We start from the raw sequence: 25,516 nt of genomic DNA, 5'->3' as shown, positions 1-25,516 counted from the left end.
CTTCGTATGTGGGCATGTCTGTACGAGGAGGTGCTGAAAAGTTCTGAGCCCAACCGACTTCCTAAATTCTGTAGCTAAAAAGAGTGTTATTTTATTTTGCAAAGTGCCAATTTGCTGTGTTTTGACATTGTTTCAAATCATTGGATTGAACCATGTCATCGTAAAGTGTGGAATTTTCAAGTGTGGAACTCCAAATTCCTGCAGAAAAAACCTCCAAAGGAAATCTATGAATGTATGATGCAAAAATTAAGGGATCTTTTTACAAAGGTACGTTAGGGCCTTAACACGTGGATTAGCGCGCGCTAGACGCCATCACCTCCTCTCGAGCAGGTGGTAGTTTTTTCATCCGGTGCATGCGCTCAAAACACTAGCGCAGGCTGCTTAGAAGATAAGGCCGAGATGGAGGGAAGGAAGGAACGGTGGGCTAAATCTTGAAGGTGAGATCGGGAAGAAGAAGGGGGAAAACATGCAGGCCATCGGGGGGGGGGGGGAGGGGCGGCAGCAGTGGGTCCTGGCATAGAAGTACATGGAGGGAGGGAAGGAGGGGTACAAACAGGCATGCATATGCCGGACTGAGGGTGGGGGGAGGGGAAGAAATAATGGATCTAACGCAGAGGAGAGGAAGACAGATGGTGGACAATAGGATGGAGGAAGGGAAGGAGCAAAAAGAGAAAGAACTTGGACACAAGGGATGGTGTGGAGGGGGAGATAGGGATACTGGATAGGAGGGCAGTTGGGAAGAGAAAGGGAGAGATGCTGGACCCTAGGGTGTTGGGGACGGAAGAAGAAATGCTGGATGAAAGGGTTGTTGAGAAAAGGAGAGATGGTGGATCTGGGAATGGTGGGGGTCCATCACTGCAGCTGCGGGGATGAAGATAAAAAAAGGAAAGATGCCAGACCTCCGGGGTAGGGAAGGGAAACGGAAGAGGAGGACAGAGATGGAAGATGGATGGTTAGCACAGAGAATGAAGAAAACGACAAATGGGCAGGAGACCCTGGCAAGCAAGTTATCAGAAGACAACCAGAGCCTGGGACCAACATGATTTGAATAATGACCAGACAACAAAAGGTAGAAAAAAATCATTTTATTTTCTGTTTTGTGATTACAATATGTCAGGTTTGAAATGTGTATCCTGCCAGAGCTGGTCTTAGAAAGCAAGCGTGAACTAGGACCCCTAAGAATCTTAATAAAATTTTGGTCCACGACTTAGCCTATATTTTAGATTTCGGCCCCTTATGTGAGTGAGTTTGACACCCCTGGCTTAGAGGGAATAGTGATTGTCAGACTGTTGTAGTTCATCTTGTGTGCTTGTTTTAATAAGAAAAGAAATAAACTTAACCCACATTAGAACTTAACACGTGCAACGATTATACACATGCTAATTCACAGGTTTGTGAATGTTAAATCATTTTGTGCTCACTGAATTTTGTTAAGGAGCACAGTAGTGAACTGAATGAGCATCAGTGAATACACATCCCTTGTACTAGAATCCAATCTTCCAAGGTGACATTTGCTCCTGAGTCAAACTGGAAACTGCAGGAGCTCAGTCTTCTGAATGTTTTCATCTGTCACTATAACCCTTCATTCTGAATGGTCATAAAAGTGCCACATTGAAGGGTTTCATGTTTGTCCCGAAGCAGGGAGGAGAATATATTGGCTGTGTTACTTATTTCTTTCACGGTATGAATGTTGGCAGAGGATATGCAGACCTCTGCTTTCGCCACTACTGAGGTCATTTTCTAAGGATATAATTTACCTAAGTGAACATTTGGAAGCCTCTCTCTTCTCTAACCCTTTTGTCGTGGATCACATTTGCAGCAGAAATCCTGTCCCAATGTTTCTTTAAAAACCTATGCTTGGAAGAATCAGAGTCACTGTGTGCCTTGAAACGTCATTAACTTTATAATGCATTGTCACGTGCTGGACCCTTTCCTAATTCAATTTATTGTCAGATTGGAGCAGATAATTTGTCAGACATTTTCTTTAGTTTCACTCAAGTTCAAGTTCAATTGTATTTTGATACACTGCAAACGATATCGAAGAAGTTTACAAAATTGATCAATTGGGGGTAACTAAAACACACACATACACAAATATGACAGAGACTTGGAGACTGAGAGGACGAGATGAGGAAAGCACAAAATGGAAGAGCTACAGTTTCATGGAAGAGAGTAATAAGACAAATAGAATATGGGAGAAAATGGGAAGTAATGCAGACAGTCAATAAAGGTGGGGATACTTCCTCTTGAGATCTTTATTCATAAACACATTAAAAGGGACTCAACAGAACCGGTGTTTCAGCGCTTTCTTCAGTAGTCAAAATTTGCAATACTGTGACTTACACAGATTGCCCAATCTCCTAAAGACTCTACATCAGGGGTGTCAAAGTCCCTCCTTGAGGGCCGCAATCCAGTCGGGTTTTCCCCAATGAATATACATGAGATCTATTAGCATACCATGAAAGCAGTGCATGCAAATAGATCTCATGCATATTCATTGGGGAAATCCTAAAAACCCAACAGGATTGTGGCCCTCGAGGAGAGACTTTGACACCTCTGCTCTACATCGACTGATTTAGGTGCATGTATAGTATTTTTGTATACAGAGCTTCTCTGCATTGTTTTGGCCAATCAGGGACTTCTTTAAGTTCCTCCCTAAAGAAATCCCTGATTAGGGTTGCCAGATTTTCCTTTCGGAAAATCCAGACCCCCTAGCCCGACACCCAGGCTCATCTAGTTCCGTCCACCCCCCACCCTTAAGCCCACTCTAGCCCCACCCCCGCTGCCTGCTCTTGTCGGGCAGGGATGACGTTTGCACAAATGCGTGATGATGTCAAGCAATTGTGTGCGCATGATATCATCGCATGACGGCCACGCAAGCACAGACATTCTCCCTGCCTGACACAGCTTTTCAAAACCCAAAGTGCCAGGTTTTGAAAAGCCATCCGGACCCCTGGATATGTCCTCAAAAGGAGGACATGTCCGGGGAAATCCAGATATCTGGTAACCCTATCCCTAATTAGCTCAGGCACCTCAGGTCCCTCTCAAGTGAGGAGCCCGAGGCGCCTGAACCAATCATGGCTTTAGGCCTTCCCCTTGCATCACATGATGTACTAAGAGGGGCCTAAGGCCCGCATTGATGATGGCGGCTGGCAGAGGAGCAGGAGGGATTGATTGAGCACCCTTCCTGCTCTCGACTTAAAGGTATGGGAGGGTGGCTAGGGAGGCGATGGTAGGAGGGAGTGGGCATTCCTCCTGCCATACTTAGGTTTGGCGCGGAGGGGCGTCTGGTGGCAGGAGAGAGTGGGCATCTCTCCTGCCATATTCACGCAGGGGGGAGCCTTGGGGGGAGCATCTGGTGGCAGGAGGGAGTGGGTATCCTTCCTGCCATTTTTGGGGGTTTGGGGAGGGAGGGAGGGCCCTTTGTCGGGGGAGAGCACTGTCAGGAGGCGCTTTTTTTTCTCTTTTTTTATTGGGCAGATATTTTGCCTGTGTAATACATGCAAAATATCTGTGCCATTGCAAAGAAAAAAAAAAAAATAACAAAACAGGCAGACCTGCTGGTAACACAATTACCGACAGGTCTACAGCAGTTGGGTTTTAGGATCGTAAAACCCAATGCAAAATAGCCAAGCATATGTAAGTGAATTAATCACTTGGCTATTTTGCATGGGGTTTTACTAATTTGCACGGCCGGATTGGAAAATGGGCAGTCCAGAGGAAAAGCACGCGGTGGGCCATTATGTGAATCGGATCGGTTAGCAGCGATCGTTGCTAAACCTGTGAAAACAGGTTTAGCGACGATCGCTGACTTTAGTGAATCTGGGCCATAGTGCACAAATGCAAGGGGGGCATGAACCTGGGAGGGCCTGGGTGGGTTAGGGTCATGTCTAGCACTTATGCACACAGATTATAGAATATTATCAGTTACATGCCTAATTAACAGCAGTTAGGCACTTGCATTTATACCAGCCATTGATCTAACATAAGTGCTCAAACCTGAAGGTAGGCATGTAACTGTGGACTTCTGCGAGCATTCTACAGCAGCAATTACAAACACAATTGGCAAACTAAAATTCTCACTAAGCACACATCATCCCAGCTCCTAACCTTAGGCTACCTGTAGAGAACTGTTCCTGTAAAGCAGTGTCTCGCACACTTTCCGGCCGGCAGCACACTAAACCCAATGCCCCGGGTGGAAGGCACCAAGAAGTGCACGGTCATCAATGTGATGATGCCACGCGCATGGGTGACATCAATGCATGGAGGCACATCTGGTCGCGACCCACTTTGGTGGAGGGATCAGGGAGGAGGGGAGGTGCGGGGAGAAGAGGAGAGACACTGTCGAGGAGAAGAGTCAACCGCACTGGCTGACTGCCTATAGGACTTGCCTCTCGCTTTGAGAAGCACATTCTGTAGGCAGTCTGCCGGCGCGGATGACTCTTCTCCTCGCCAGTGTGTCGCGGAACACCTGAAATCTCAGGAGGCATACTGGTGTGCAGCAGCATACAGTTTATGATACACGGCTGTAAAGTCTGTACTACTCTGGAAAATAATTGTTTTAAAATCGAGCAAAAGTAAGCACATGTAAAAATTAGGTGCATTGTAGGACTGCACCCATATTTACATGATATGTGTAGGCTTTCCCTGGGATGCTCTATGAAAGAAGCTGGGCTAGAATTGAGATCTTGGCTTGTATTTATGAGTGTAGACATGTGGAGTGTGGCATGGTCATTAAAACTACAGCCTCAGCACCCTGAGGTTGTGGATTCAAACCCACACTGCTCCTTATGACCCTGGGCAAGTCACTTAATCCCTCCATTGTCCTAGGTACATTAGGTAAATTGTGAGCCCACCTGGACAGACAGGGAAAAATGCTTGAGTATCTGAATAAGTTTATGCAAACCATTCTGAGCTTTCCTGGGAGAAAAGTATAGAAAATTGAATAAATAAATAATTCTGTAATGGGGTGTTTATTTGGAGCCTCTCCTGTGAAAAATAGGCACATACTTTTCTTTATAGAATACTAGCATGGTAGGACAAAAACATGCCTATATTTTAGACACGAGCACATATTCCAGTCATAGAGTTGGTGTGCACATTAAATGATGTTATAAATTAATCTAAGAAAATGTGCATGCACCCACTTGCATAGTTCATGCAACTGAACATTGGCGCATAGTTATAGAATCACACCTAACTGGAACATAAGAACTGTCATATTAGGACAGACCACAGGTCCATCAAGCCCAGTATCCTATTTCCAACAGTGGCCAGCCCAGGTTCAATGTACCTAGCTAGATCCCAAGTAGTAAAATGGATTTTATGCCATCTCAATAATGGCCTATGGACTTCTCTTTAGAAATTATCCAAGCCTTTTTTAAACCCTGCTAAGCTAATTAGTGGATGAACAATCTAACGCTTGGTGAATTCTACTTCACAATGATAGGAAGAGCTGTCATTGAAGGATCAAAAAGCAACATCGCTATGAATGCTTGGCCGCCACAAGACAGTTATCCCTGTGGTAACTTTTCTTACACCTCCTGCTTAAAACCCAAAAAGTCAGAAGGATTATGAGGCTCCACTATCATGGTCTGTATTCACACATAGGCTCAGATTGACAGCTATCTTAATTGGCTTAATTGACACTGATAATTGAAAATGCCATTAAAAAAACAATATAAAAACCATTAAAAAATTAATTAGCTGGTAGGCACCTACCACTTCAAGGAAGATGTCTACTCTGAGGTTCCTTCAGCAAGAGGGGCGTTGTTAGGGTCAGATTCTGGGTGGGTTTGGGGCAGATTTTCAGTGTAGTTTGACTTACACACCAGTTGGCACATAACTTAGGAATGTTCATTAAGGCCAAGAAAACCCTGGCCTAAATGGGAGTGCAATTAAAGTTTCAATGCCTATTGGCACCTAAGATCGCTAGGTGAGATTCTATTCATGGTGCCTAGTGGATGATTGGTAATTGTGTTCAATGGTGCCTAGGAGTTAGGCACCATTTCTAGGATCAGGGCCATAATGCTCAATATTCAGTACTATTTAACCAGCCAGGAGCCTGCATATACATTGAAGATGGAAGTGACATACAAACTATGCCATTTACTTCTGCCATCACCCAAAAGAACAAATTGGGAATGTACCAGACGTAAAGCTTTTTTTATCTGACGCCAAGTTTTTGAAACCAACTTCCTAATAATATTCGTCTTGAACTGAACTTTAAAACATTCAAGACATTATTAAAGACTTATTTTTTCACTCTGCCTTTGGGTCAGACATTCCTCAACATGAGCATATTTATTAAGAAGGTATCAAAATATTTCTTACAGAGTGTTTTTTGTTTTTTTTTTAGAAGGTATGCCCCTTTTATCTTTTTCTTTTTTTTTCTCCTCTTGTATGATTGCATAGGTCTTTCCTATATGTTATGGAGTTTCTTTCTGGGGGGGGGGTTGTTGAACATATGTTTAAATTGTTAGCCACAGGAAACTATTTTAAGCTTCTGCCGGATATGAAGTTTTAATAAACAAACATAATGGATAACAAGCACCATGAAGCAAAATAACATAGATGCACAGTAGTTTCTTCAGTGCATGTACCCATTACACATGCCTCCCCCTTCCCCCCCCAACAATCTTTCCTTCCCTCATACAGAATCAAACTAATATTCCTACTCCAACAGTCCCAGATTAAAGTGGCATATCACAATCAGCCTATAAATGTTATATTACTATTCTAATTTCTGCACCACTTGTGTCCGATTCGGAAGACGACTCTGCTTCCAATAGCTAGCCAGCACCACCCTCGCCACTGTGATTCCCACCAAGAGCAAAATATCATTTCCATCATCCAATCCCAGAATTCATCAGTTCCACAAAGCAGTGTCCATAGTGGGCTCTCTCTCTTCCCAGAACATGTGCGAGAACGTGGAAAACACCTGTCCACAGAAAGGTACTGTACAAACTGGGCTTGATTTTATAAGTGGACACCTGGGTGGAATGCCTAAAAAGCATAAGAAAAGAGAGACACAAAAATTACAGAACATAGATTCAGACTACCCAATATTCAGCCGTATTTAGCATGCTGGAAACAACTCCCAGATGGGTAAATATCACCAAGCTGGCTAATTGCCATTAAGCAGTAGGAGATGGTCAGTTATAGAAACATAGAAACATGATGGCAGATAAAGGCCAAAAGGCCCTTCTAGTCTGCCCATCCGCAGTAGCCATTATCTCTTCCTCTCTCCAAGAGATCCCACGTGCCTATCCCATACCTTCTTGAATTCAGATTCAGTCTCTGTCTCCGCCACTTCTTCTGGGAGACTGTTCCACACATCTACCACCCTTTCTGTAAAAAGTATTTCCTCAGATTACTCCGGAGCCTATCACCTCTTAACTTCATCCTATGCCCTCTCATTCCAGAGTTTCCTTTCAAATGAACGAGACTCGACTCATGCGCATTTATGACACGTAGGTATTTAAATGTCTCTATCATATCTCCCCTCTCCCGCCTTTTCTTTAAAGTATACATATTGTGATCTTTAAGTCTGTCCCCATATGCCTTAAGACGAAGACCACATACCTTTTAGTAGCCTTCCTCTGGACCGACTCCACCCTTTTTATATCTTTTTGAAGGTGCGGTCTCCAGAATTGTACATAATATTCTAATCACCAGAGTCTTATACAGGGGCATCAATACCTCCTTTTTCCTACTGGCCCTACCTCTCCCTATGCACCCTAGCATCCTTCTAGCTTTCGCCGTCACTTTTTCAACCTGTTTGGCCACCTTAAGATCATCACATACTATCACACCCAAATCGCGCTCTTCTGTCGTGCACATAAGTTCTTCACCTAATCTGTACCATTCCTTCGGGTTATCTCTAACTGAATACCCCAGTCAATGGGTTCACCGCTGACCATGGGAGATAGCCAGGCTGCCTTACACAGTCTGAATATCAGTTCCAGAGGGTTCAATTATACTTCTATCACAATCACAAATAGAAAATAAAAGTTCAATGAGTGTAGAACCGCATCAAATTTAGTAGCAAAATAATAGATTGTTACTGTGCTGGCTGGTTTTAATCTGTGGTAGCCATTAGTATGGACCAGGGATCTCAAAGTCCCTCCTTGAGGGCTGCAATCCAGTCGGATTTTCAGGATTTCCCCAATGAATATGCATTGAAAGCAATGCATGCACATAGATCTCATGCATATTCATTGGGGAAATCCTGAAAACCCGACTGGATTGCGGCCCTCAAGGAGGGACTTTGAGACCCCTGGTATGGACCTATGCTAGATGCTTAATGCAGCTTAATATACATCCCCAATGTGTTTACTGGATTTCAATTAAAGCTACTTATTTTTAATTGTTTGATTGGATTCATATACTGTTAATGCATATTTCAATGGCAATTTTGGGATGTTCTCTTAAATTAGCATTGAGAATAAGATTTTAAAAAAAGAAAATTAGCTAAAAGTTCATGGGTGAAAGATGCTTGTGGATGCCGCCACTGTACCTGTAAACAAGCAGCTTATACGTAGGGCAGGGATTAAAAAGCACAGGCAAACTAGGCATGTGCCTAGGGCTCAAATGTTTACGAGGGGCTCTTTGAAATGTGCTAATCGAATAGCTCCCAAAGTATATTTTTGCCCTGTGTCAGCTGCTGGCAGAAAGAATAGCTGCAGGTGAACAACCTTTGTCCACAGAGATCAGTCTGTTCTCCCTCTCTCTCTTTAATGTCCTCTGGTCAGCAGGAGGAATCGGAGATCAGGGCTTCTTTAATTCTTGTTTCCTCGTCTGCTGGTCATCTTCTGCAGTCAGAACCAAGGAGCGCCCCCTATTTGTTGGAGATTTAAAATCTATGTATATTTCAAAGGGGGGGGCCCAACATGCTTGTTTGCCTCGGGTTCCCTAGCGAGTTAACCCTGCCCTGCTTTTAAGAGGGGTTTTCTTTTTCTGTTGAGAATGTTCATGTATATAGCCAAGTGCATAACCTTAAAATGAGACCACAATATATATCCCTAAAATAGGCCCTCCTTTACAAAGCTGCGCTAGCGTTTTAAGTACCGACCACGGCGGTATGACCTCCAACGCTCATAGGAATTATATGAGCTTTGGAGTTCTTACCGCCACAGCCGGCACCAAAAACTCTAGCATGGCTTTGCAAAGGAGGGGGGATAATGAGAAAAGTGGGGAGACGGGAGGGGGAGTTATATACAGTGGTACCTCGGTTTACGAGTGCACCGGTTTGCGAGTGTTTTGCAAGAACTCTCACATCGAACGTGAACTCTCAAGGCCCAGCACAGGAAGCAGATCTTCAGGCACCGGCACCACGCACAGGACATGCTGGTGCCGGTGCCGCTGCAGAGGCTACAGAAAAGTAAGAAGAGGGTTCGGGTGGGTTGGGGGGGACCTCAGGTCGCGGCAGGGGGGTGCCCGATGGTGGCAAGGGGGTGCCGGATCGCGGGGGGGGGGGGGAGGGTGCCGGTTTGCGGGGGGGGGCCTTCGGGGGGAGCAATGCCGGTTCTCGGGGGGGGGGGGGGGCCGCGCTGCTGGCCTCGGGGGGGGGAAGGTGGGGGGTGGAAACATATCAAAGCAAGTTTCCCTTACTTCCTATGGGGAAACTTGCTTTGATATACGAGCATTTTGGATTACGAGCATGCTCCTGGAACGGATTATGCTCGTAATCCAAGGTACCACTGTATATGAAACTGGCCATTGACATTCCAGCTAGCAATGTTGATCTAGATGCCATGTTTGAAGACTATTTTTTGATGAAGAATATTCAGGTGTTGCAGAGTTAGGGTTCTAATCTAGTCCTGTGTGGGAACCCATTTGGCAGAGGAAAGCAGAAGCCACTGGTGTCCACCAGAGTGAATTTTCATGTAACTGGTGTCTTTCTTTAAGAACTAGCCCTCTATCTTCTCGGATGGGTTCTTTGTTAGAACACATATTGTGTGGTCCCTGTTGCACATCTAATAAAGTCCAAAAATATTCTTTCGAAAAAATATATAAGATGAATCGAGGAGAGACAAATGACTAAAGTAAATAATTAGTGTGGTCCTCAGTAATCACAACTCTAGAATGGGGAACCAACCCCTAAGTAGAGTTGACACAATTTAAAACTGAAATGGGTAAAGTATGTGATACATCCCCGGTCCTCTCATAAAGTGAAAATACGTGAAATACGTGGAAGGTGAAAATGAAAATTATGAATAAAGTCACATAAGGCTCTTTTCTATACACATATAAAAGCATCCAGAATCCTGCATTTAAAACTGCAAAGTTGGAACAAAAATAATTGAAAAAAGACACAGTACTTATCTTGTATGAATGTCTCAAAAAGGCGTGCTCATTTTTAGTTCAACGGCGCTCCGTTTCAGGCGGACAAAACCCCCCTTCCTTGGGAACCACGGCATTGCAAGAAGTCTAAGGTAAGTTACCAGCAGCAAATGGCAAATTGAAAACGTAAAATAAAAGATAATTGGTAATGCTCTAATCTAATTCCCTCCCACAATTTAATAACTTTCTCCAAAAAGCAAATTTCTTTAACCAAAATTTACAAAGGTTTTATCATTATCTAATAAGTTTCTGACACAGGAAAGTTTCTGAGTTGCCAAAAGTCTCTTCTCAATTCATCTTATATATTTGTTCGAAAGAATATTTTTGGACCTTGTATTTTTTTCTTTGTGGGTTTTGTATTTTTTGAAGCGCATCTAATAAAAGCATGTAATGACTTAAGGCCTGGCAATATCTATATATAATCCAAACCAAATAGAATTTAAATAAATATTATATAAAATAACATAATTAATTGTGGGCTCAGTGACCTGAATATCCAAATATGCCAGAGAGGGGCTAAAAGATGTTCAACTCCTTACATCATTGCACTAGCCCTCACTGTCTCCATTATGGATTTATATCTTGGAAAATACATATATATTATGTCATGCTGGAAGAAACCCTGCAGTGCTCTAAACCAGTGTTTTTCAACCTTTTTACACCCGTGGACCGGCAGAAATAAAAGAATTATTTTGTGGACCGGCAAACTACTAGGACTAAAATTTAAAAAACCCATTTCCGCCCCATCTCCGTGAGCTCGGTCCCCGCAAACCATCTGATCCCATCCGCACAAGCCTCAGTTATGATTTTATATTGAATGTATTTTATTAAAGTATAAAAAGAAACAATATTCTGTACAATTGTCATTTTATAAATTCAAATAATACAGAGCAAGGACCAACAAAACCTCGTCTCCCCTCCCCATCACATATAATAATAATAATAATAATAATAATAATAATAATAATAATTTATTGTTTATATACCACGAAAGCCAAGTTAGTTCGAGGCGGTTTACAATAAAGAAGAGCTGGACATACAGCGAAAAAAACAATGAAGTCTTTGAGTACAATTCAGTGCAATGCAAAATAGAAGAGCTGGAACATAAAGCGAAAAAACAGAAGCAAGAAGGCTTTGAGTGCATGACTGTTTGTATAGAGTAAGGTAACATTGTAGGGACGGTTTGCAATAAAAGTGAGTCAATAGGGAGCAGGTCATACAGTGTGGGGTAAGTAGTGAAGGCTTTGGGAGATTTTGGTCAAAAGGAAATAGGTCGAGGAGATTTACAAAGAAGGGTAGGTCATACAGTGTGGGAAAGCAGTGAAGACTTTAGGCATTACTGGTCAAGAATCGGTTGAACAGCTTGGTTTTGATTAGTTTTCTGAAGTTGAGGTAGGATGAGGAGTGCATGATGGTGCTGCTTAGCCAGTCATTCTGTAGGCTTGCTTGGAAGGCCAGCATTCTGTCAAGGAATCTTTTGTATCGGCAGGTTTTTATTGTAGGGTGGCTGAACATGCGTATTCTGCGTGTAGGCCTGGTGGAGCAGTCTAGTTTGAAGTGGGAGACCAGGTACAGAGAGGCCAAACCGAGAGTGGATTTGAAACAGAGACAAGCAAATTTGAACAATACTCTTGCCTCCAGGGGCAACCAGTGGAGTTTTTGGTAGTAGGGGGTTATGTGGTCCCATTTCTTTAGGCCGAAAATCAGTCGCACAGCTGAGTTTTGTATGATTCGGAGTTTTTGAATGGTTTTCTTGAGCAACCCCAGATAAATAATATTGCAATAGTCAAGTAGGTTTAGGATGGAGGATTGCACCAGTAAGCGGAATGATGTTGAGTCGAAGTATTTTCTGATGGTTCTAAGTTTCCATAGTGTCGAGAAGCCCTTTCTGATTAAAAGCTCTGAATGCGTATCTAGGGTGAGATAGCGGTCCAGTGTCACTCCTAGGATTTTTATGGTATCGACAATAGGGAAGTTCTGTCCATTGAGGGTTATTGTAGTATCTTTGATTTTGTCATTTGGGCTAGCCTTGAAGAATTTAGTTTTTTCGGGGTTGAGCTTCAGTTTGAACTCTGTCATCCATGTTTCAATTTGTTTTAGAATTAGTGCTAGATGAACCTTCGTCTCTGGGATCAGGCTTGTTAGAGGCAGGAGTATGATGATATCATCGGCGTAGATGTAGAATTTGATTTTTGCTTTTTGCAATAGATTTGCCAGTGGGGCAAGGTAAATGTTGAACAGAGTGGGGGATAGGGGGGAACCCTGTGGGACACCGCATGGGTTAACCCAGCTGGAGGATTGGATATTGTCGCTATAGACTCGGTACGTTCGTTTACTCAAGAAGCCTCGGAACCATTTTAGTACTTTGCCTGAGAGACCAATAGTCTCCAAGCAGTCAATTAGGATGGTGTGATCGACTAAGTCAAAGGCGCTGCTTAAGTCTAGTTGAAGGATTAGTGCATTGGAGCCTTGGCTGAATAGGCTCAGGAGGGAGTCCAGTAATGAGGCAATAACCGTTTCCGTGCTGAACCCGGATCGAAAGCCTGATTGGTTGTCGTGAAGAATGTTGAATTTGTCCAGGTAAGATACTAAGTCCTGGTTTACCAGGCCTTCCAACAGCTTTACAAAGAAGGGAATGTTTGCGATGGGCCTGTAGTTGGATGTCTGCTTGATGGATTCCTTGGGGTTTTTTACAATAGGTGTGATCAGTATGTGACCTAACTCCTCGGGAAATGTACCCGACAGTAATAGGGAGGAGAGCCAATCGTATAGCGAGGCTTTGAAGGGGACTGGAGCAGCTTTCATGACGTTTGATGGGCAGCTGTCTAGTCTGCAGTATGAATCGACGTATTTTGAGAAGAGTTTGTTGAAGCGATTCCAGGTAGGGATAGAGAAGTTGTTCCAGTACATGTCTACTCTGGGATCGTTTGTGTGTTTGGCGACAGGATAGTTCAGATGGTTGGATGTGAAGGGTGGTAGGTTGGATCTTAAGACATTGATTTTGTTGTTAAAGAATTCAGCCAGAGCGTCTGCTGAGGGAGGGGAGTCTGTGGTGTGGCGTGAAAAGGCCTGTATATCATATAGATTGTTAACTAGTTTAAATAGGTTCTTGGTGTTGGTGTTGGGGTAGTCTATTTTTTTGCGTAGAAGTTTGTGCGTTTTGTAGTTATGAGATTTGTGTATTCTTTCAGTTTTAGTCTCCAATTTGTTCTATCTATGTTGTCGCCAGATTTCAGCCATTGTCTTTCCAGTTTTCGTAGTTCTCGTTTCACTGCTCCTAGCTCGACGTCGAACCAGCAATCTAGGTTTTGGTTTCTTGTTCTTCTTAGTTTGATGGGGGCCATCTTGTTAAGAATCTGCGTGCTTGTGTTGGTCCAGGTGTCTATAGAGGGGGAATGTGAGTCTGGTGAGATATCGTAATGTGACCAGAATTCAGTTGGGTTTACCAGGCCTCTGGTGGCAACCATTTTCCTAATCCTTTTTTCCTCCAGGGGTTTGGCTGGGGAACGTTTGGTTTGCCAGTTGAATTGGAAATTGCACAGACAGTGGTCCAACCATAGGGAGTCGGTCCAAGTGGTTTGGTGCCAGAGCATTTTGGGATGGGCTTGGGTTTTAGGAGAAAAGGTAACTAGATCTAGTTGGTGTCCTTTTTGGTGAGTTCTTTCAGGGGGTGGCACAAGGAAGTCGAGAGAAGTGATAAAAGAGAGTAATTCTTTGGTGTCAGCCTGCTCTGCCTGCTCTAAGTGGATGTTCAGGTCTTCAGCCAGTAGGTTGTAGGGGTTAGCAGTTGAGTTTGTGAGAAGGAATTCGAAGAGGGTGTCCTTGGCCTTGGGCCATTTCTTGGGAGGAATGTAAAATAGCGTGATGATTAAGGCCTCTTCTAATTTGTCTGACAAGAGTTTGCAGGAGAGGATTTCCATGTCCACTGAGGAATTTGTAGCTATGATGGTGGATTTGTACGTATCTTTTAGAATGATGGCTAATCCTCCCCCTCTTCCCCAGCTTCTATAAAGAAAACGGAACAAGCCAAATTATTACAGAATGCTACACAGAAATATCATGCTAACAGAATACTGCAATCACATTTGACAGGAATAGTTTTAGGGGAATGCAACTAGGGCTACTGCCCCCTAGTCAGAAAGCGCCCTAAGCCAGCTGGAAGCTAAAGAAGCACTGCCTGGGCTTTGCAGTCCCCAGTTATGGCTAACACCAGCTCTAGCAGGATATATATTTCAAATCAGATATATTCTAATCACAAAATAGAAATAAAATTATTTTTTTCTACCTTTTGTCGTCTCTGGTTTCTGCTTTCATCTTCTTTTCACTCTCTTTCTTCCAGCGTCTGCCCCTTCCATCCACTGTTTGCCCTTTCCCCCTTCTATCCAGCCTGTGCTCCCTCTCTCCTTTTTACATGATTCATTCCAGCTTCAGTGCTCTCTTCATTTTTATCTCTCCTACACCAGATCTACCATTGTTGTCCCTCTCTGCTTATTTTTTTGCTGACCCCTTCCTATCATCAATCTCTCTACTTTCTCATGCCTGTCTCTCCCCTTCCCCTCCTCTAATCTCCCTGCCAGCCGTTTCCTTCCTTTTTTCATTCTCCCTTCCCTCCTCCTCCTGTCCAGCAGTAACTCTCTTCCCTTCCTCCCCTCCCAGCAGCATCTCTCCTTCTTCCTCTCGAGTAGCAGCTGTCCCTTTTTTTCCCTTGCCCAGCAGCTTCCCTTCAGGTCCAGTAGCAGATATCCCTTTTTTTCCCTTGCCCAGCAGCTTCCCAGACTCCTTTACCTCCTCCCCTCCCAGCAGCATCTCTTCTTCTCCCTCTCCAGTAGAAGCTGTCCCTTTTTTTTCCTTGCCCAGCAGCTTCCCTTCAGGTCCAGTAGCAGCTGTCCCTTTTTTTCCCTTGCCCAGCAGCTTCCCTTCAGGTCCAGTAGCAGCTGTCCCTTTTTTTCCCTTGCCCAGCAGCTTCCCTTCAGGTCCAGTAGCAGCTGTCCCTTTTTTTCCCTTGCCCAGCAGCTTCCCTTCAGGTCCAATAGCAGCTATTCCCTTTTTTTCCCTTGCCCAGCAGCTTCCCAGACTCCTTTCCCTCCTCCCCTCCCAGCAGCATCTCTTCTTCTCCCTCTCCAGTAGCAGCTGTCCCTTTTTTCCCTTGCCCAGCAGCTTCCCTTCAGGTCCAGTAGCAGCTATCCCTTTTTTCCCTTGCCGAGCAGCTTCCCAGACTCCTTTCCCTCCTCCCCTCCCAGCAGCATCTCTTCTTCTCCCTCGCCAGTAGCAGCTGTCCCTTTTTTAACCTTGACCAGCAGCTTCCCAGACTCCAATAGTGGCTTTCTCCCCTCTGCAGCTCTTCTTTACTTCCCAGCACAGCGATTCAGGAAGGCAGCCTCGGGTCCTTTGTTGGATCGCGCCACCTCTGAGGAAAGAGAAAGTTGCATCATTAGAGGCAGCCGCGACTCAGCAAAAGCCCCGAGGTTGCCTTCGTGAATCGCTGTGCTGGGAAGTAAAGGAGAGCTGCAGAGAGGGGAGAAAGCCACTGTCGGAGGCTCCCCAAGATCTCTCCGGCCCAGCGCAGACTTCAGCTGTTGATTTTGCCGGCCCTGCGCAGACCGGCAGGAAATTGAATTGAGTCAATATCGCCGGCCCTGCGCAGACCGGCAAAAATTTCCTGCGGATCGGCGGTTGAAGAACAGTGCTCTAAACTATCCCTAAATCCACTCCTAGAAGCAGGCAGGTTAGGGAAACTGCCCTGCATAATTTATCCCCAGTGAAAGGCAACCCAAAAGGGACCCAATTACACTTGCCTAGTTCTAGTATAGGGAATGCTAAAAGCAAAGAACTACAAGTACCAGCATGTACCAACCAGGTGATTTCAAAACCCACAAAGGAATTAGCTCCTGCAATCAGCTCTGCTGAGGGCAGGGTTAGTCAGCAGGGAAGCTACACAGGCTCATTAGCAAAGCACCAGAGAACCCCAGGTATTTCTAGGGGCAATCATCCCCATGCTAGAGAAAAAGGTGTGGTCTCTAGGCCAAGAAGATAGCCACAAATTTACAGCATTCCTGAATCCTTGAGGAGAAGCAGACCTGTGCAAACCCAGATTCAAAAGGTAGGGACCAGCACTTCCCAAAACAAGCAGGTAAAAAATCTCAGAACTAAAGCCTCTAATCATGTTTCTGAAGATATTGAATATGATGAGGAAATGCCAGAAGAAATGTTAGTAGGGGATATTGAAATGGAGCCTGAGGAATTAGACATGTTTGAAGGCATGGTCACAGAATAACGTTTGGGGGAAGTAAAAGCTGTCTTATGATAATGTGGTGTTGCCTCATAAAACAAAGTAACAAAGAAATTAAGAATTACTTCTTCTGATTAACTAAGGGTAACCAAACAGTTAAGAAGCCCATGCTTAGGGTGAGAGGGCTCATTACAACCTGAGAATTGCTCCAGAGGCAATCTGTTTGAAGTGCTATATTTTTTTTCTTGAACTGTAAAGTGAATAATCATGGTGGGCTAACAGGCTGTTTAACCACCAATGAGAGTTTTTTTTGTTTATATGTTTGAATTGCACTACAATATAAAGCCAGAAAATAAAGGCATCTTAAAATTCACACTAAACACCTGTACTGGAGCTTTCTATTTTGATGCAGACACCCCTCTACCCTCTATGCCTCATTCAGCCACTCGGCTGAGGCTTGGATGACCCAGGTCAGGGCTTGGGCTACTCCAGTCCAGGTCTTACCCGGTCACAATATATATAATAAAAGATTACTTAGCTCAGTAGATCTTGTAAGTTCATATGAGTTCTTATGATTTCCAAGCCAGGGTCACAAATACTGTTACAGGAAGTGCAATGGCATTCTTAATCAACTGGCATCAAAAACTCTGTGTGCTCCCAAATCACCAAAATCAACAGTCCTAAACCAAAATCAAAAACTCAAAAATAATAAATTACTCCAAATTCTTCATTCACATAGCCCATGTAAAAAAAATAAATCCACACATTGCTTCCTCGATACAGATCATGTTTCAAGAAATTCTTTTTCAAGAGGAAGATAACGCGGGTGGAGAGCAGAGACAACACACTACCAAATCCGAGTATTTTTAAGTTTTGGATTTTGTTTTTAGACTATTGATATTGTACACTTTTTTTTTTTTTTTGGTTTTGAGATTTGGGAGCACACAGATTTTTGATGCCAGTTGATCAAGAATGCCATTAAATGTCCTGTATTTGTGACCCCCGACTTGGAAATCATAAGAACTCATATGAACTTACAAGATCTACTGAACTAAGTAACCTTTTATTATATATATATTCCAAGTTATGAATCCATAATGGAGGCAGGGAGGGCTGGTGCAATGATGTAAGCAGTTGAACCTCTTTTAGCCCCTCACTGGCATATTTGGATGTTCACGTCACTGAGCACACAATTAATTATTTAATTATGTTATTTTATAAAGATATTTATTTAAATTATCTTTGGTTTGGATTGAGTTTTCTTTGAGAATTTGTTTGTTTTTTCTCTCGCCTGTATTTGCTTTTTGTACTACCTATAGTATATATAAACCCAATGAGTCCATCTGCTGCTCAGAAATGGTTAGGTCAAGACAACCTTGGTGGAAGGTAGCTGAATGCGTCTTGATTACTTTATAGCCTTGTTCATTTACCATCCTAAAGCAGAATCCCAGTTATTGAATTAAAAGTAAATTAAATGTGGTATTTTTAAATTTAGTTTTTCTATTGTTGTGATCTTATCTAGTGGATTGACTGGAATAAAAAAATATTCCTTAGCTATGTTACTCTATATTAGCTTTCATTCCATTGTAACTAATGTTTAATAACATCTAGGTATAATTTATTTGTTTGTCCTCCCTTTATAGGATCAATGCAGCACAAATAGTTTTAGCCATTAGCCTTCAAGCATAAATTTTTAGAATATGTATGTACATACTAGGGATGTGGACTCGTTTGAAGCGTTTCCTATGTTGTTTCATGTTTCTGGCAAATGAAAATAAGCAGAAAATAAATAGTTGAAAGGGGACAGATTCAAAATAAATGCTAGAAAGTTCTTCTTTACCCAACGTGTGGTGGACACCTGGAATGCGCTTCCAGAGGATGTAATAGGGCAGAGTACGGTATTGGGGTTTAAGAAAGGATTGAACAATTTCCTGCTGGAAAGGGGGATAGAAGGATATAAATAGAGGATCACTGCACAGGTTCTGGACCTGTTGGTCCGCCGTGTGAGCGGACTGCTGGGCACAATGGACCTCGGGTCTGACCCAGCGGAGGCATTGTTTATGTTCTTATCCAAAAAGTGCCACCCAAGGTGATATTGTAAATCACCCTTTATACCTTGTGACTAAGGTGAATGAATCAGTTTATATGGCCCTCAGAGATGCCACCAGGGATCAATATGATCATATCCCTTGGCTTTACACACCCTATCGTCATCGGGTCAATATCAAATGTGAAAATGATGTAAACATTTTTTTTCTTTCTTTTTTCTTTTTGCTTTTACTAATTTTACTCGTGTGTGTTAAACTCTCTTTGCTAATTTTAAAACAATAAATATGGCTAATGAGTTTAAGGTCGATACTTAGCTTCACCAGGATGGTTAGTAGCTGTTGGTAAGGGATACATATGCCAACATGTTTCACCCCTAAAAAGGGGGTTTCTTCAGGGCTATTATCCCTTTTGTGTTAATTTTACACGGCTGGCCACCCGATCTAAGTTTCACTAAGATCGGGTGGCCAGCCGTGTAAAATTAACACAAAAGGGATAATAGCCCTGAAGAAACCCCCTTTTTAGGGGTGAAACATGTTGGCATATGTATCCCTTACCAACAGCTACTAACCATCCCGGTGAAGCTAAGTATCGACCTTAAACTCATTAGCCATATTTATTGTTTTAAAATTAGCAAAGAGAGTTTAACACACACGAGTAAAATTAGTAAAAGCAAAAAGAAAAAAGAAAGAAAAAAAATGTTTACATCATTTTCACATTTGATATTGACCCGATGACGATAGGGTGTGTAAAGCCAAGGGATATGATCATATTGATCCCTGGTGGCATCTCTGAGGGCCATATAAACTGATTCATTCACCTTAGTCACAAGGTATAAAGGGTGATTTACAATATCACCTTGGGTGGCATAATTAATAACACCTTGCAAGAGAACACTGTTCAAGCCTATTGTTCTGAACTTATCCAAAAAGTAGCACAAAGAGGCAGATGGATGTTTTACTAGCCCAAACATCCAAATTACTATTTTCGAAATCCATTTTTAAGACACTTTCTATGCAGGATGTCTTGCAGTGTGTCTATTTATTTATTTATTTTAGAATTTATAGACCACTTAAGCCTAAAGGGCTCATAATCGAAAGAGAAAAACGTCCAAAAACTGGCCTAAGTTGGCACTTGGATGATCATAAACGAAAGACGTCCAAGTGCCGATAATCAAACCGGGTCTTGAACATATTTCTAAACGACCTAGGCCTTCATAGTGCCGCTAAACGACCATAGCTAAACAGGGCGTTTCAGGAGGAGTGTCAAGGGCGGGATGTGGGCCGGCGTAGACTTAGTCGTACTGCATGTATAACCAAAAGTTATACAGCACAGGATTGACGGAACTTGGACATTGTGAATTAGACCATTTAAAACATGGTCTAAGTCACAAAAACCCACCTAAAGTCACCAGATAAGCACTGCAAACACATAATACAGACCCCCCCACACACACACACACTACCCCAGTGATCACTGACACTCCCCCAACCCCATAAAAATTGTAATCACACCTTTAAAATTCAGCCTCCAATCCATCATCACCTGGCATAGGAAAGCCTATTCGTCCAGCACAGAGGTGGCTTAAACCATCTTGGGGGTGGGTTAGGGACCCATAGAGAGGTAGACCCATGCTCATAAGCCCCTGTAATCACTGCATTGATATTGAAACATGTGCATTTCCCTATATACCCCAAAACTCTTTTTTACTAGCATATAAGTGACTCCTGCAGCCATAAGGGCTATTGGGGTGGTAGATAAGTGGATCTAGGGGATTCTGGAGGTGGTTTGGGGGGCTCACCTTGACCTATAAGGGAGCTGTAGTGAGATGAAGACATGGCACCCTTTTTGTGAAGTTCACATCAGTGCCCTGTAAGGTACTCCACTATTTAGGTGCCATGTCTGTGTGTTCAGTCCATCACTTTCAGGGCTTGTTCTAGGCGTTTTTGACTTGGATGAAAATGTGGTATAAAGATGGACAATTTAGCAGCTTGGACGATCAGATCGGCAGGACGTATAATTAGACGATTTTCGAAACGAAAAAAAATTTGGGCGTATTTTTTTGAAAATGTGTCCTAAGCTATTTTTTACTTTGGACGACTTGGATGAAAACGGACTTAGACGTTCCTTTCGATTATGCCCCCTCTAAGTGGTTTATATTCAGGTATTCGAGTATTTCTTCCTATCTGTCCCCGTTGGCTCACAATCTGACTAATGTACTTGGGACAATGGAGTGTTTGTGACTTGCCCTGGGTCACAAGGAGCAGCGCTGGGCTTGGGCTTGAACCTGCAACCTTAGGATGCTGAGGTTACAACCAGGAATGAGTCCCCCTTACTTTCCCGGCGGTCACTGACCCTCTCCCAACCACACAAAAATGTGAAAGAAACAGTACATGTTTTGTATAACAGCTGCAAATTGGTCTCTGGAGTAGCCTAGTGGTCAGTATAGTAGACTATAGAGAAGGGGACCCAGGCTCATATCCCACTGTAACTAGTACAGTTGTGGTGGAAAGTGTGAGCCCTCCAAATCCCACCAAAAACGTATGAGTATCTTATCTAGGTGACACTTCATATTGTTGTTGTGTACATTTTGGGTACAGTATGTTTTTGGTGGGTGTTTGAAGGCTTCTGATATAATATATGGGGGTAATGGTAAGATGTATACTTGGGACCTTTTATGTGTAGTCCAGTGCAATGTCCCCTAGGGTGCCCCATCGCTCTGCATCGATGTCTGTGTAGTCAGTATACTAAGAAAGTTGGCACCCCATGTTAATGTCTTGTGTAATTTCCCCTTGGATGTTTTTATTTCCAAAAATAGTCCTAAAAGATAGATGCAATGAGCTCAAAACATCTAGCAAATGGCCTTTTTTTGAAACAAAAAATTTGATTTTTTTTTTTTCTGGTTTGAAAATGGCCATTTTCTCTACTAGATTTTTGGATATTTTTCCCAAAACATCCAAAATCAAAAACGGAACGTTCAAAGATAGTGAAGGGAATAGACTTAGTAGATAAAGACAGGTTGTTTACCCTCTCCAAGGTAGAGGGAACGAGAGGGCACTCTCTAAAGTTTAAAAGGGGATAGATTTTGGACAAACATAAGGAAGTTCTTCACCCAGAGAGTGGTAGAAAACTGGAATGCTCTTCCGGAGGCTGTTGTAGGGGAAAACACCCTCCAGGGATTCAAGACAAAGTTAGACAAGTTCCTGCTGAACCAGAACGTACGCAGGTAAGGCTAGACTCAGTTAGGGCACTGGTCTTTGACCTAAGGGCTGCCGCGAGAGCAAACTGCTGGGCACGATGGACCACTGGTCTGACCCAGCAGCGGCATTTCTTATGTTCTTATGAAAAATATGCTAACCCATTGTTTTGTGTACTTTCAATAGTGTGCACACTTCTGGAAATGTGTGGTATGCAGTCAGGATTTTCAGGGGATTCAGGAAGCAGCTCTACAGTCCTGCTTTTTTGTTTGTTTGTTTACTTTTTGCTTGCTGCAATTTGATTTGCTGAGCAGGTAGCCTGGGGATTCACCCAACCCCCTGAAGGCCCTGACAGTACTGTACTGAATTTGACTCAGTGGCGTAGTAAGGGGGAGCGAGGGGAGAGGTCTGCCGTCATGGGGCACTGGCACCTGTTCTCCTCTCTGACCCCCCCCGCTCCTTCCCCCCCCCCAATATTGTACATGCACGCCCATTCCCTTCCCCCAAACTTCTTTAACATTCCAGGTACGAGCAGCAACCCCCAATCTGCTGCTCGCACCAGCATCGGCTCTTCCTCCGTCACTTCCTGGACCCTTGCCTAGGAAGCGACGCTAGAGGAAGAGCCAACGCTAGATCATAAGTCCTCCACTGACAGGCAAATACGTCAATGTGCTTGATAAGCCATTACTTCAATGTACTTGATCTGCCATCGAAAAAGGCATGAGTTAGATCCCAAATCCTCTTTCCATCCTTCATATAAGTAGTAACTGAATTTCATAAGGTAGTCGGCGTTTGTTGCAGACAGATTTACCATATAAGTGTGACAGAAATATTACAAGTTTGTTTTTAGTTGCTGTTTTCTGACTGCTGAATTTGCCATAGGACAGCCACCAAATTAATCTCAAGATGACATAGCTAAGAAAATAGTCCTCTCAGTTTGAAACTCTGTAGAAAAAGGCAGAGATACTCATATTTTTGGGTCAAAAAACCTCAGGGTACTTTTTTCTTTACAGCCTTGCTTACTGTAAAAATGATGAAATGTAGAAATGGCAGTCTGGCTAAATTATTCTTTTATAGCCAATTTAGGTATTAAAACATATTGGATTTTTTTTTTTTTTGACCATGTAACAACCATCATTCTCCCTTATAGTGCTGGAGGAATCTCTGTGGGCCTTGACAGTGCAGTACAAATGTAATACAATTCTGAAATAATTTACCAGTGCTCACTTTCTTACTTTGCATTGAATTCGATTATGCTCACAAGGGGGAGAAAGCTCTTGGTTTACAAAAATTGTAGGCATCATTTTATGAGACGTGAGTATATTATTTCAATTGCCACATACTTCCAAAACAGGGCTGGAGTCAAACTCGGCGTAGTCTTTGCTGCTGAAGGAAATATTAGATGGTCTGCCTTTAAGAGAGCCTAGAGCAGGGGTGTCAAAGTCCCTCCTCGAGGGCCGCAATCCAGTTGGGTTTTCAGGATTTCCCCAATGAATATGCATGAGATCTATTTGCATGCACTGCCTCCCATTGTATGCAAATGGATCTCATGCATATTCATTGGGGAAATCCTGGATTGCGGCCCTCGAGGAGGGACTTTGACACCCCTGGCCTAGAGTCTATATCGCTTCAAAAGCAGCCGAAAATGCTGAACATGTTTTCCTCTTTGTGAAGGTAAAAGCAGGGCTGTGGAGTCGGTAGATAAATGTTCCGACTCTGACTCCTCAGTTTTTTGTACTTCAGACTCCGACTCCAGGTACCCAAAATTTCCTCCGACTCCGACTCCACAGCACTGGTTAATTTTCAGATCGTTAAAATGGAATGTCAAGTTGAGAGAAATGAGCATTTTCGACACCACCTTCTTTTTGCTTTTAATCAAGTTTCTAAGGCCGCAGAAGCTGCTCGCAACATTTGTGCTGTGTATATAGTGGGTGCTATAGCTGAAAGAATCGCTCGTGATTGGTATGTCAAGTTCAAAAATGGAGTCGGTAGATAAATGTTCCGACTCCGACTCCTCAGTTTTTTGTACTTCTGACTCCGACTCCAGGTACCCGAAACTTCCTCCGACTCCGAATCCACAGCCCTGGGTAAAAGGCCTAAAGGCCTCTTCCACTCCTCCCCTGCCATGTGCGAGCCCCTTCCATCCCGGTACGTTTTTAACTTCAGTGCGAGCAGCCACGAACTTGCTATTCGTGTCGGCTTCGGCACTCTCTGACATCAATTCTGGGACCCGCGCCTAGGAAATGAGCAGCAAATTTGTGGCTGCTCGTACCGAAGGTAAAAAGGGATGGGGAAGAGGTGCACGCGGCAGGGAGGGTGGGGAAGTGGGTGGGAGAGGGGCACCACCTCCACTATGCCACTGGGTAGGCACCTAGTCCAAGACGCGGTTAGGGGGGGTTGTTTTTCTTGCAGGCGTCTGTTTTGGTCATAGATGCACTTATTTAGGCCAAGAAAACCCTGACATAAATAGGGTGCACCTAAAGTTAGGACCAATGCCTAAGCCCACTTTAGGCGCCATTAAGCGCAGTTCTATAAAGCACACTTGGCACCCACACTACTCGCACTAACTTTTAGGTGCCATTTATAGAATTTCCCCATAGGCAGTCATGTGGCAATTTTTTTAATGGCTTCATGCTAATGGGAACATTAGCATGTGGCCAGCAGTTTGCTCCCGCGGCAGCACTTAGGTCAAAGACCATTGCCCTAATTGAGACTAGCCTTACCTGTGTACGTTCTAGTTCAGCAGGAACTTGTCTAACTTTGTCTTGAATCCCTGGAGGGTGTTTTCCCTTATAACAGCCTCCGGAGGAGCGTTCCAATTTTCTACCACTCTCTGGGTGAAGAACTTCCTTACATTTGTCTGAAATCTATCCCCTTTTAAACTTTAGAGAGTGCCCTCTCGTTCCCTCTACCTTGGAGAGGGTAAACAACCTGCCTTTATCTACTAAATCTATTCCCTTCATTATCTTGAATGTTCTGGTTTATATGACTTAGAAAAAATTATCCACCTAACCGAGATTGTAGTCAAGACCTCTTTAAAAACAACACATACCACTGTGCATACCAAACCACAACCAAGCCAACAAATCAGATTTTTAGTACATCCACAATAAATAACTATGAAAAAGATTTTTTTAAAATATTTTTTAACATTAAAAACAGGGTCACCTGCTGACTTTGATTATTTCAAAACAGACAGATTCAGGCAGATTTTACTCCACCACGTCAGTGCCAGCCAATTCACTAGGCAATTGCCAAGGGCAGCAGAAATTTGGGAGCAGCAGCACAGATCCAGCACACCAGAGCTTTCTGCTACTTCTCTCGCTACATCCAGTTCTTCCTCCCAGGCCATTTAGAAGATTAAAGAAGCTCAGTGCCTCGGGGAGGGGGCATCAGTGGCAAGTCCAGCAGTGAGAAGGGAAAGATGGAGATGCTGAATGTGGCATGGGAGTGGAGGAGATGAGAAGCTAGCCAACTGGAACGGGGCTAGAGCAGAAGGGGTAATGCTGGTCATCTGCGGTGGAGGTGGGGTAGAGAAAGGAAGGAGAGATGCTCAGCTTTGGAGGTGGCACATCTTAAGGTTCAACAACAGAGGTAGGGGGCTGCACAGCTGAAGGTTTGCCTAGGGCTGGCCCTGCCTAGGCTTATAGCTCTGCCTTGATTATGGATATCAGAACCATTTTCCAGGAATGTGGGACCT

The 25,516-nt window shown here is 43.5% G+C and overlaps 1 protein-coding gene across 3 annotated transcripts in view; it reads left to right on the top strand.

Annotated features, from left to right (window-relative positions):
• Positions 1 to 25,516, top strand: part of ALK (ALK receptor tyrosine kinase) — a 792,617-nt gene that overhangs the window by 466,157 nt on the left and 300,944 nt on the right. Inside the window, exon 1 of one of the 3 annotated variants that reach the window (XM_033937962.1) lies at positions 16,370 to 16,444. The exons of the other annotated variants lie outside the window; for them this stretch is intronic. The gene's annotated coding sequence lies outside the window, so the exon portion shown is untranslated. Of the gene's footprint in view, positions 1 to 16,369; positions 16,445 to 25,516 lie in introns of those variants that run through there. 3 annotated transcript variants of the gene reach the window in all.

The sequence above is a fragment of the Geotrypetes seraphini genome, chromosome 3 (genome assembly GCF_902459505.1).
Source record: "Geotrypetes seraphini chromosome 3, aGeoSer1.1, whole genome shotgun sequence".
Lineage (NCBI taxonomy): Eukaryota > Metazoa > Chordata > Amphibia > Gymnophiona > Dermophiidae > Geotrypetes > Geotrypetes seraphini.
Note: the sequence above shows the minus strand (reverse complement) of the source record. Positions and strands in the feature narration are given on the sequence as shown.